The 12741-nt window shown below is 38.0% G+C and overlaps 1 protein-coding gene across 10 annotated transcripts in view; it reads right to left on the bottom strand.

The window, feature by feature from the left end:
• Positions 1-12741, bottom strand: part of CDKAL1 (CDK5 regulatory subunit associated protein 1 like 1) — a 658999-nt gene that overhangs the window by 428927 nt on the left and 217331 nt on the right. The window lies entirely within an intron of this gene.

Below are 12741 nucleotides of genomic sequence, written 5' to 3'. Positions count from 1 at the left end.
TGCGACAATGGATGATGATGGAATTCTCAACAATAATCAATTACTAAAAAGGGCCCCCTGCAGCCAACTTGCTATACAAGTTATACACTACTGTTGTACAAGACCACTTTCTGCCATCATATACCACACAAGTCCTATTTTATTCATCCTCTATTCTGGTGGTCATTTCTAGGTATGTAATTCTAAGTCATATATATATATATATATATATATATATATGACTGATAATTGTTATATTCCATGAAGACTAAAACAGAGCTATTTACCAGTTAACTAAACTGTACTAGTGATAAAAGACTCATGGGGGTAGTAATAAAATAGGTAAATCTTGTTTATTTTATTACACTTAGTAGAGTATCTGATACCTATGATTATCTGTAAATGTTAAATAAATCAGTGAATGAGTAAAGAATAAATAAATGAATATGTGAACAAACCAATGAATAAAGCAGATGACCACCAATCTTGACTGGGGATATGAAAAGGTTACAAGTCCTAAATAAAAATATCCATCTTGTTCTCATAAACTTATGTGCAGAATACATATGTGCAGAAAGAAGAAAAACAGGTGGGGAAAAGGCAGTGGGGGACGAGAAGAGATTAAAAATCCCATTTCAGACAGTCTATGTTTTCCTCGAGAGCAGTAATGGAACATTACATAAAAGGTACTTTACAAGGTAGAAAAAGCTTCCTAAATCCGTATTATCTCTCACCATTAATATTTATTTTAAGGACAAATTTAAAAAGAACCACAAAAATACACATTACAAATCACGGAGATACACACACTGTCTAAAAGTAGAAATCAGGATTTTCAAAGATGACCTTGCCTTAAACCCAGTTTCCTTAGTGGATTTACAGAAAAACAGACATTCCTCAGAGACTACTTCATCAGATAAAGTAAATGAGGTCTTGACTACATGCACTATTGCCTTTTTAAAAAGCCAAACAAAGCATTCTGCTTTGTCAGGGTTAGCAAAAATAAAAACGGGTGCTACCATGCTGAGAGGTAGCAAAATAAAAACGAAGTGGTTTTGGAAATAAATATGAGATATACATTATTTTTCTATTGAAAAAACTGGCAGGCCTTTGTCCATAATCACATGTGTATCCAATTATACTTAATTAAAGTTGGGCAACACAAGTTTTGGGTTTTTTCCCCCTTCCTGATAGGGCTAGAAAACAAGTTTTCTGGAAGCAAGAGGAAAAATTGACAAATGGCAGGTCTTTGGAAACACCCATTTGCCCACTCCTACTGAGTCCTTCCAAGTGTACCCTAACTCAAGTACTGGCTTGAAAAAAAAAAAAAAAGACAACCTGATCTCTAAATCTATATGATTGAGCAGTCCTATCCTTTAAACACTTTAAGAGGAAATTCCATTCCATTGGATAAACTTGCTCCACCTGCAGAAGTATGCAATATAAGAGCAGAAATTCTCCCAGACCACCTCCACTTGACAGTCCATGTTGTCCATTCTCTTTGCAAAAATCTGGGGCCCAAAGCATCTTTTTTGAGTTTAGAAGGCTATCCTCTAGATTAGTACCAAGCTTTAGCTCTACCTGGCTTTCCATTCAACTAACTAAACAACATGCAGTTCAAATGCGAAGATAGAAAACTGGGCTAGAAGCCAGGGATCCTGTGGTTTACTGGAAAAAGAACTGGTTAGATGATGTGGTTCTGCCACTTGCTGCTCCATGGTCTTAAATAAACTGCAATCTAATTAAGCCTGAGGTTTGTCTTTGGTATAGTTGTCACAGTAATAAATTTACTGATAATTATATTGAACAGATACTATGTGCCCTCACTGCGTCAGATGATCTCCTTAAATTCTCACAACACTGTTACTATTTCCATCTTATAGATGAGAAAACTGTGATCCATAGAGGGGTTGAATATCTTGTATAATATCACACACCAGATGACAAAGTGATGAGGCCAAGTTTGAACCCAAGCAATCTTGAGCTATCTCTTTCTAGCCTTTCCCCTAAGCATTCCCTTATTCAAACCCCTCCCCACACACACTGATCCACTCATCACTCTCTGTATAAGACACTGCCTTTCACAATTCAATACCACTGTTCATGGCGCAGGGAGGACGAGCCACCTGTTTAAGTTACCTGTGAAGCCACCTAGGAGGTAAACTTTGGGAGACAGCCTAAATATCCACTTTCTATGGAAGCTTCTTCTAATTCACCCAACAATCCATTATGCTCCCAAGTAAATAACTTTGTCCACTCTGCTACTATTATACTCACAATGTAGTAATTTCATTGTTTTGTGCTGATTTTACTCTCTCCCCTGTGGGATTCTCAAGGGCAGATGACATTGAAGGCATGTTCCTTTCAATCCTCTGCACTTAACAAATCTTCAACTCTGGTTGTTGAATAAATGAACGTCCAGAAACAGGGTTCTTTAGTTTTCTTAAAGAGCAAGCATAAAGACTTTTGACACATGACATAAAATGATAAATTTTCAGGGAGTTCCTGTTGTGGCTCAGTGGTTAACGAATCCGACTAGGAACCATGAGGTTTTGGGTTTGATCCCTGGCCTTGCTCAGTGGGTTAAGGATCCGGCGTTGTCATGAGCTATGGTGTCAGTCGCAGACGCGGCTCGCATCTGGTGTTGCTGTGGCTCTGGTGTAGGTCGGCAGCTACAGCTCCGATTTGACCCTAGCCTTGGAACATTCATATGCCGCGGAGAGGCCCTAGAAAAGGCAAAAAGACAAAAAAAAAAAAAAAAAAAAAAAAGATAAATTTTCTAAACTATAAAAACATCTGTGAGTATTTATAACTAATATACATCCCCACCACACAATCTATGAACTAATCTAGAGTGACCCATTCTACTCAACTAACTCTAAGTTTTCTTTAATGACATGTAAAAATTTGAGCATCTTTAAATTTAAAAGTTATTCAACTTTCCTCAAACTAAATAATTTTGTTTACCAGAAATTGGTAAGCAAGAGGCACTTTTTAAATTAGAGCCATTGGATATTCTGTAACATGCTAGAATTTGAAACAGCTTTTAAAAATCAGCCTTTTCTGGAGCTCCCGTTGTGGCTCAGCAGTTAACGAACCCGACTAGCATCCACAAGGATGCAGGTTCAATCCCTGGCCTCGCTCAGTGGGTTAAGGATCCAGCATTGCCATGAGCTGTGTTATAGGTCACAGATATGGCTGGGATCCCGCATTGCTGTGGCTGTGGCATGGGCCGCCACTACAGCTCTGATTAGACCCCTAGCCTGGGAACTTCCATATGCTGCAGGTGTGGCCCTTAAAAAAAAAAAAAGAAAAGAAAAAGAAAAAATCAAACTTTTCTTTATATATAATTACTAGGAAAGTTATATATTCATTTCAAAGTTTATGTAAAATAATGATCACATAAAGAAGAATTTACAAAAGTTAAGATTAAGTCCCCATCCTGATGCTGCTGAAAATTTTTAACTGGGCGGCTTACTTAAAGGCACTTATTAAACCAGCACGTGAAAGTTCTACAACTTAACAGTAATTACTCCACAGGTATGAGCCAATAGTGCCATCCACTGTTCTTATGAATCATCTCTCCCAATTACAGTTTTGATCATGCACTAAAAATAATATTACCTAAAATTGTATTTGCATAATATTTAAGTAAAAATAAGGTAGATGGGGATTTTACTGACACTATCAAAAAAGCAATGAATTTTAGGACAACTAGTTTGGGGTTGAAAAGTAAAAATGTAACAAGTTCAAAACTGCCATAAATACTTCAATTTCACACATTTAATTGTTTGAGATAAGCTTCACTTCATTCATGGTCCAAATTAACATTTTTTTTTTTCCCTACAAAACAATCATCTATTGTGCCAGGGGAAAGTAATTAGCATTATATTCCAGCTCAGCCAGAAAACTTTTTCTGCATTTAAGTAACACTGCTGTCACTAAAATACTAAAATACTTATGAAGTGATTAATGTGAGCAAGACACTGTACTAAAAGCTACAGGAGAGACTAAGATTAATTTATGTTTACTTGTCAAACATTGGCTTAAAATTGAACAAGTGAAACACGAGGTTGAGAAGCTAACAATGAATCAGATAAAACTCCTAACTTTAAATTCTAGTATCACCGTCGCCTCCCTGGCCTAAATAGCCCAAAGTATGAAGAGAAAGGAAGGGGAGAGGAGATCTTGAAGAATGTTGGCAGAGTATAAGCTAGAGCAAGATCACAGTTCTAAAGAAACGTGCCCACAATGGCTGCATATACAGTAGGCAGCATGTGTCCATGTTACAAAAGAGACCGGCTCCTAGAGGTTACCCAATTTCTTTGAGTCATGCCATTAGAAAACAACAGTGACCCCAAACTCCAAGCACAGAGCTCTCTCCAGGGTACCATAAACCCTACTATCCTCTCCTAATAGGCTGATGCCACGTTCAGGCCCATGACTAAGAGATAAGTTTCCTGGCCTCCATAAGTTCACGGAAGAACAAATATAATAACAAGTTATCTACTCATCTTAGGGATATGCTAGAAGGAAAGCTATAACCTCTAGATTCAAATTTCACATGGGCCAGGTTAGGTCTTTACTTTCAAAAGAATTTAATGTCAAGGGCATAACATAAAATATGCGAGTTATTCTGAGCTACAACTCTAAGAATGGTCTCCCTTTGCTAGTGTTTAACTAGAAGGGCTAGCTTCCAGAGATTACTGGTATGTTTCAGCTGTCTTTTCTGATTGGTCAGCAGCAGAGGCTTTGCAAATTAGCAAAATAAATTACAGAAGTTAAGTTTTCATTTGTGAAAGTACTGGTTAACTACTAAACACAAGTAATTAATTAATAGCATTAAAAGACAGTATAAATAGGACCCCATTAGGGAAATCAGTGGCACTCACCATAAGCTGACTGGCTAAAATATTTGCCAGAGTAAAGAATCTTGCAACAACCTAGCTGAGACCAGGGTTTCTCAAACTATCTACAGTGACAGACCAGGATTTTTTATTTCCAACCTCTTATAAACCAGTATTTTTGTCAAATACAATGAAAAGGAATTATGAGACATCACAGCAACATTAAGCCATTTTAAAAATTTCTAAGATGATTGATCTAAACTTATATTCTTGTCACAGACCAGTCATCAAGAGTTAATAACCCAGCACTGGTCCATGGACCACACTTTGGGTAGCATGGGCTTGGACCATTAAAGATATTATTCTGTCTTGGTCCCTACTTACCCTCACTCCAGACACTGGGTAGAAGATTCTAGTGCCTAAGGCTGACAATATTGTCTCAGCTGGCTCAAGTGAACCTTTAGTGATGAGGTTTGATTTAATCACACCCAAAGGAGAAGAATTAGAACTCCATCAGACTTACAAGGACAGCTGGATGGTACCAGCTTGCTTAGTAAACATTCATTGCAAATTTTGGACTGGGACTTGCTTTCATTATAACCTGACAGCTGCGTTGTAGAAAAGCAACTAATCCTCACTGATAGCTGCTACTGTCTATAAAAAACAACAACAAAGAACAAAAAGCAAAAAAACTCTATTGCTATTTTAAAAAAAAAGAGTTGTACATGACAAAACTGCTTACATTAATTTTCAGTCCTCGTGCCGAATATATATAAAAAGTTATACTGATCCATAATTTCTAAATAAAATACTATTATGCCTGCTGAATTCTTTTGGGAAAATGTTTTATATTGAGATACTGACTCTTGAAGAAAGGTGTCAAGACCTAACAGATGTCTCTGAGGATGGCATCCAGGCTGAGGGAGCAATTCTCAGAGAGCAGATTCAGACTAGGGTTGCAATTATTACAATCAGGACATTTGGACAACAGTATAGTATAACTGAAAAAAATAAGAGTATCTTATTTGTTGACACCATGCTAAGATACAAGAACTTAATGAATCATTATTGAATATATTAAATGTGTATCTATTTTAAAGAGATCATAATACAAAATATCCCAAATTTTATTCCCCCAAAATATTAAAAAGATTCACCCTAGTGCAAAGAGTGATACTGTATATATTCAAACTCCCAACAGGATCTTTTTGGAACCTTAATTCAGGCTTTTTAAGAGCATTTCAAATTAAATGTTACCTCTAAAAATTTTTTAATAGAATGTAATCTTCTGAAAGCTACAATTTAAAAGTAACATAGAGGGAGTTCCCATTGTGGCTCAGCAGCTTAAGAACCTGACTAATATCCATGAGGATGCAGGTTCAATCCCTAGCCTCACTCAGTTGGTTAAGGATCTGGCATTGCTACAAGCTACGGTGTAGGTTGCAGACACAGCTCAGATCTTGCGATGGTGTGGCTGTAGCATAGGCTGGCAGCTATAGGTCCAATTCGACCCCTAGCCAGGAACTTCCATATGCCTCGGGCTTGGCCATAAACAGAAGAAAAGATCAGTAAATAAATAAAAGTAACATGAAAAGACAGTATTTGAGGCTTATATTTTCCACATGTGTACTGGCAATAGTATAGTCTTCTTGGACGACACAGGTCAAGGAGAAGGCCTTTTGAATATGTTGCTGCCGCTGCATCTCCTAGACGGACAGGAGGACAAGATCTGAGTATCTCTTGCCTCTTAAACTCAGACATCGGAGAAGTCACTGCTGGGTACCTTCACCCCTACAAGAGTGTCATGCTGGGACCTAGAAGTATTCTCCACAATACAGAACAGCCTAAGACCCAAATCTTCCTGGTATAGGAGCAGCAATTAACTCCTTTTTATAGCTGCATGTTTTGGGTTATTTCTGTCAATGTCAGCTCCCTGTTGATTTGGGAAATGTTTATCTTTGTATATGTCATAATAACTAACACAATATCTGATAATGTGGTAAGCACATGATAATTATATGTTTAGATGCATTGTGATTATATCTAGTTAATAACTATTTCATGTTTTAATCATTAAAACCAGAAAGATAAAAATGTTATTAGTAGTAATTACATTTCTCTAAAAATAATTTCACTCAGAGGAAATAAATCTGCATTCTTGCTCTTTCATTCATTCATTCATTCACCTAAATACCTAGCACAGGTGAACAGTATCTGGAATAGAGACTGACAAAGTTGGGACACTACAGAAAAAAAGTTAAAATATCCGGGTTTGTTTTCTCAAAGCTACGACGTTAGAGGGGTAAAAAAGTAACATATACTTTTAAAAGTGATAATAAATTCAAGTATGTAATCTCAAAGAAAATTAGATCCCCCTTAAAGGTTCCCACATCCCATCATTTTATGTCTGACAGATGGCAAATAACAAGAAAGACAAGATAAATTTTAAAAGAGAAAGTATCAGTAAAGCATTACAGGGTCAGACGGTATTTTCTAAGATGTGTTTAGCCCAGGGGAGGATTATCCCTTCAAACCAGGGATAATCTGATAGTAGCATCTAAAAAATGATATACCTTATATCAAAACTGCTGAGCTGCATCCAACTCTTGGCTTCGGATGAACAAAAATTGCCAAAGGATTGTTAAAAGCGAAGATTTTAATAGTGACAGAGAGGACAAAATGAAGCAGAGATTTTCTTTATGGCCCAATTCCTGATTTTTTTTTTTTTTTTTACACTTTTTGTCCCCTACATTTTACCTCTGTCTCCCTCCACACTCTGTTCTTACTACCAGAAAAAATAAGGCAATCACTCAATGCGGCCCCTGAAAAAAACTAAGTTTTCCTTTCTTTTTTTTTTTTTTTGTTTGCTTGTTTTAAATTTTTGTCTTTTAGGGCCATACCAGTGGCATATGCAAGTTCCCAAACTAGGGGTCCAATCAGAGCTGCAGCTACCGGCCTACACCACAGGCACAGCAAGAAGGGATCCGAGCCACGTCTGCAACCTACACCACGGCTCACAGCAACGCCAGATCCTTTACCCACTGAGTGAGGCCATGGATTGAACCCATGTCCTCATGGATACCAGTTAGGTTTGTTACCGCTAAGCCACAATGGGAACTCCAAAGCTGAGTTTTTCAAGCTCAGCTCACTTCTTTCCTTTATGCACATGTTGACTTCTTATTACACTGAAAATTGCCCTTGGTTTATAACCCATAAATATCCCCAGATTTTCTACCTTGTTGTGCTTCAGAACTAGACCTCACTCCATGAATTTAATGAAGAAATGAAACACTCTGGCATGAATCTTCAAACTTCATGTCTATACCTCATGTCTATACCAGAAACAAGATTGTTTTTGCTCAAATGTTTAATCAGAATCTCCAACTAAATGAAGCTTCCAGTTTATAAAAAATATGTAGAGTAAAATATCAACTGAACACCCCATTAAAGGGAGGAAAACGGGAAAGAAGAAAATGGACAAATCCTAGAAGGTAGGGGAGTCTAACGAATTCTGACGGAGAGCTGGCTATTTCTCAGGTCATGTCTTTGAAAAGAGACCACAGGATGTTAACTAAAACATAGCGCCTCCGTCCTCTGCTGTGCCTGACGGCATGGAAGAACAGAGTAGCTTTCTCTAAATTAAATCGGTGAAGACCTTTGAGAAAAATGAACTGAAACTCACATTCTGTATTCCTCTCTCTAAGGAAGCGTAAAAGTGTCTTTCTATCTAACACTTACCTTTCTAACTACGTTCATAATCCTGTTTAGTTGGCTTCTCCTGTCAATGTATTTCTACTCCTTGCCCCCTGCCTCTAAAACAAGCTCAGATAGAAAGCTCTTTCTATTCCCTAAGGACCACCTCTCTTACTTTATAGTTGAACTTCTCCCAAGAGTAATCCTCCTGCAGCAAAACCTACTAATTTCTAAGGTGGTTTGTAATTTTCCCACTCTCTCGAAATGGTTCACCTACCCTGGCGTTATTTCTCCATAAGGAATCTGAAGTCATGGATGCTTATGACACTGCATATTCATAAAACCTTTGCCTCTGCCTAATTCTATTTCATAGATAATTCCTCTGTCTACTCTTATTTCCTATAGACAGGCACTGACCATTCATCCTCTGTGACCTCAACTCTCACCCCTCCAAAAAAAGGCTTCTTTTTGGCCTTGCATTTCTACATCCAACCATTCTTTGGAACTTCCGAATCCATGGTTACAAATAAATCCACTGGAGAATGCCGAAGCCAATCTTCTTAAACATCACACGGTTCTGCTACCCTTGCTTTTCATTCCCAGAACTACCACCCAGGCTCTCATTCCTTCCTGGTTGGGTTGCTATAGGAACCATGAGCAAAGAAGCTGGGTGGCCTATAGATGCTGAAATTGCATTCCAAATGTCACTATAGTGTAAAGACTATTCTGTTCCCACAAGATCCCTCCCTGTCAAACACACCAGACATGACCTCTTGCTCCTGTGAACCAACAGAAAGATCTGACAGGAGCGATAGGTAAGTCTCAGTCATCCACTAGGTACATGATGTGAAGTCACATAACCTCTCTACAACTTAGTTTCTTCATCTATTAAAACATTTCATAAGGCTATTGTGAGGATTCAATACGGGGGAAAAAATACACTTCACACACATTAAACGTTCAACATACATCAGCAATGACTAACTTCATTCTTGCCTGTACTTCAGAGTCATAGTCACATAGCTCTTATCATCCTACTAGATAAACATGTGACTACTCGTGTCTACAGTGAGTCCCTACCCATAAGGGACGGTCAAGAGCTACATTGGACAAGTGGCGGCTAACCTCAAAGGCTCATCTCAAAAACCAAGAATGCTGTAATTTCGAATAAGGAACCAAGTGGAACAAGGAACCTAAGTTAGACCATAGGTTTGCTGTATTGAGTATATAAATTAGAACATAAAATTAAGAGAGAATAGAAAGAGAAAAAATAATTGTCATTTAAACACGAAAGATACTCTTATTATACACACTGTGATCAAATAAGTAGTCCTTGCAGCTCATCCACAAAAGTTGGAAATTTCACATGACCTGAAATTTCCAACTTCTTCCTTGGCTAAAGCAATGAATGTACTCCTTTTACATTTAAGTTAGAAATGTAACAAAGCATAACAACTTTGTAGAGTTTTACAGTAACACTGACAATGTACCAATACACGTAATAAAACTTGTTACAGATGGGATCCTTTTCCTAAAAGATAAATGGAAAATTTATACGAAACTTACCCATATTAAATATGAAAGCCACAAAGCTTTGCAAAGTATACGATTTTATTGGAGATGATAATTTTCTCTTGAAAGAAGTAATTATCTGTAGAAGTCTTTTAAAACATTTAAATGTAAATATTAAAAAAGCAATGAGCTCCACCAGAGGTTAAAAAATAAATAAAATTCAAGGTAAAGATGTTCGGAGTGATGTCGTCGACAAACAGTCATGGAGATACTTTCATCTGAAAACAAGTGATAAGACTCCAACTGATTCAGGGAAATGATCAGTAGTCAGCGAACTGTAGAAACTCTTATCTCAGCAGAGTGACAGTACGGATTGAATTCTCTTAGTAGCAAAAGAATATTTGCTACTGTACTCACTAAGGGGCAATTCTACACCGTAATATGAGAGATTTGAGAGGATGAGAGAGTGAAAGGAAATGTCCAGTGAGCTTGAAAAAAAGTCTATAGCCTCATTGTAAGAAAAACTAAAGCCAAGAGAAGAAAGTTTTGAATTATAACATATGGAAATTTCTAACTTAATGCTATTTAAAATGGCTACCTAAGGGAAATTTTGAAGACTATATGGTAAAATAAATTACTCATAGCTTTATTTATTTTTTTCTTTTTACAGCTGCACCTGCAGCATATGGAGTTCCCAGGCTAGGGGTCAAATAAGAGCTGCAGCTGAGACCTACACCACAGCCATGGCCACACCAGATCCAAGGCTCATCTGCATCCTACACAGCAGCTTACGGCTAACAAGGCCAGGGATCAAACCCACATCCTCATGGAGACAATGTCTGATCCTTAACCCACTGAACCACAACAGGAACTCCAGCAAGGGCTTTAAAATACAACATTAATTCAACAATTACTGAGTACTCACTTTATACCAGACACTAAAGTGAGAGACAATAATATACTGATAATTGAAATACTTTCTGAACCCACGAAGCTTAATGTTTAGTGTAAAATATAAATTACACATTTTGAGAAGTACCATAATCAAGGGACACAGGAGACACCCAGTAGAAGGAGGGTTGTATGTATTAGCATGAGAGGAGGAGCAAGCAACCATGCAAAGAAAGGGGCACACAACTGCATTCAGCAGGATGACCCAGAAGTGAATAGAAAAATGATGAGGCACCAGGGGATCTGTAGGGCGTGTGGAGGGGCCTGGAGTCAAGACAGTGAAGGATTTTGAGCCTGAGAATTTCAAGGGGTTCAGCCTGACTCAATACTGGAATGTGAGGTGCAAAGACTACAGAAAAAAAGGTGTCTTTGAAAATAAACAGTTAAAATCGACACTTGATGGGTCAAAAGCAGCTGCAAGGTCACCTTGATCTAACATAGTGGATTCTAACATAATAGGGTGTGACAGACCCTAAAATATTAACATGCTTAAAGGAATGTGTCCAGCCAAAAAAGGAGTTGATCAGTCCTGCATTTTTTTTTTTTAATGAGATTCTCATAAACATTTTGACTAAAGACCTTGTTCAGGAGAAAGTAGCCAAACTCCAAGTATTATTGTCCAACTGGCAAGGCAATTTGTACTGTGATGAGACTTCAGCACGATTCCATTCGACTTTCAAATTCCATAACTCAGTAAGTTAACATTTATCAAATCCCTACTGTGTACATACTTCTGTATACTAAAGACACAATGGTAAACAAGAGAAGGAACCTCCTCCCATCATGGAGCTTATGACATGCCAGTGAGGGGAGACAGACAATTCAATATGGAAAAACAAATGCCATTTCAATAGTAACAAGTATTAGAAAGGAAACCAGGCAAATATGGAGGAGGAAATGCAGGGCTTCTGCTACTGTGCACAGGAATTTGAGAGGCAACAACAACAACAGAACGCAAAACAAGGAGAAAAGTAACTAAGGCAGAGAAAAACACAAACAGCCTTACATTCAGAACTTGGCTCAGGCCCGAGACAATCTATTAGATTTGCCAATGTGACAGCTATGCTTCTGACTGTTAAATTCTGACTTAATCACTAGTCTGTGAGCTTGATGAGGCCAGGTTTCTCAATCTTTGACACTGAAGGCTAGACGTGGGTCCTGGACAAGTTCACAAAAGTCAGCTGAAAGTCCCCAAGGGCTTTTAGGGAAAAACCAAATGTCTTCTTCCACGTTCCCTGGTCTCTGGCGAGAGTGTGGAAGATTAACCAGAAGGTGGTAAGACAAGAGAACAGACAACCAGTGACAGCACAGCTGCAACAGTGCAGGAGGAAACGAAGACACAGGCTTGGAAAGAGGCAGAGATGCTGGGGCAGGACAGATAAGTTCACCTGTTCTTAGGGGGAAAGAGCACAAAGACAGCAAAGGACAGAAGGAGAAGAGAGAAGCCAGATAAAATTTAAAAGGAGCAGGAAGAGTTAAATCTGTGGGAAATGTGGGGCAGCTGCGTGAGTGGAGAGGCTCCCTGAGATTTAAGGAATAGAAGGTCTTGGCCTCATCAAACTTTCAGACCATGATAACATAGATTAAAGTGGGATACAAACAACTTTTTAAGATGAACCCAAAGGAACCAAATTCAATAAATGCAAACAAAACTAAGTATGACTGATTTTACTAAGAGTTAGTCAGGCAGAACTTCAGACCACATGGTAATTAAAGAGTATCTGAAATTCAGTCATGATGCTTATTATCAGTTTAACAC

Source organism: Sus scrofa, chromosome 7 (genome assembly GCF_000003025.6).
Source record: "Sus scrofa isolate TJ Tabasco breed Duroc chromosome 7, Sscrofa11.1, whole genome shotgun sequence".
NCBI classification, from domain to species: Eukaryota; Metazoa; Chordata; class Mammalia; order Artiodactyla; family Suidae; genus Sus; species Sus scrofa.
The sequence above is the reverse complement of the archived record's forward strand: the minus strand, read 5'-3'. Positions and strand labels throughout refer to the sequence as shown.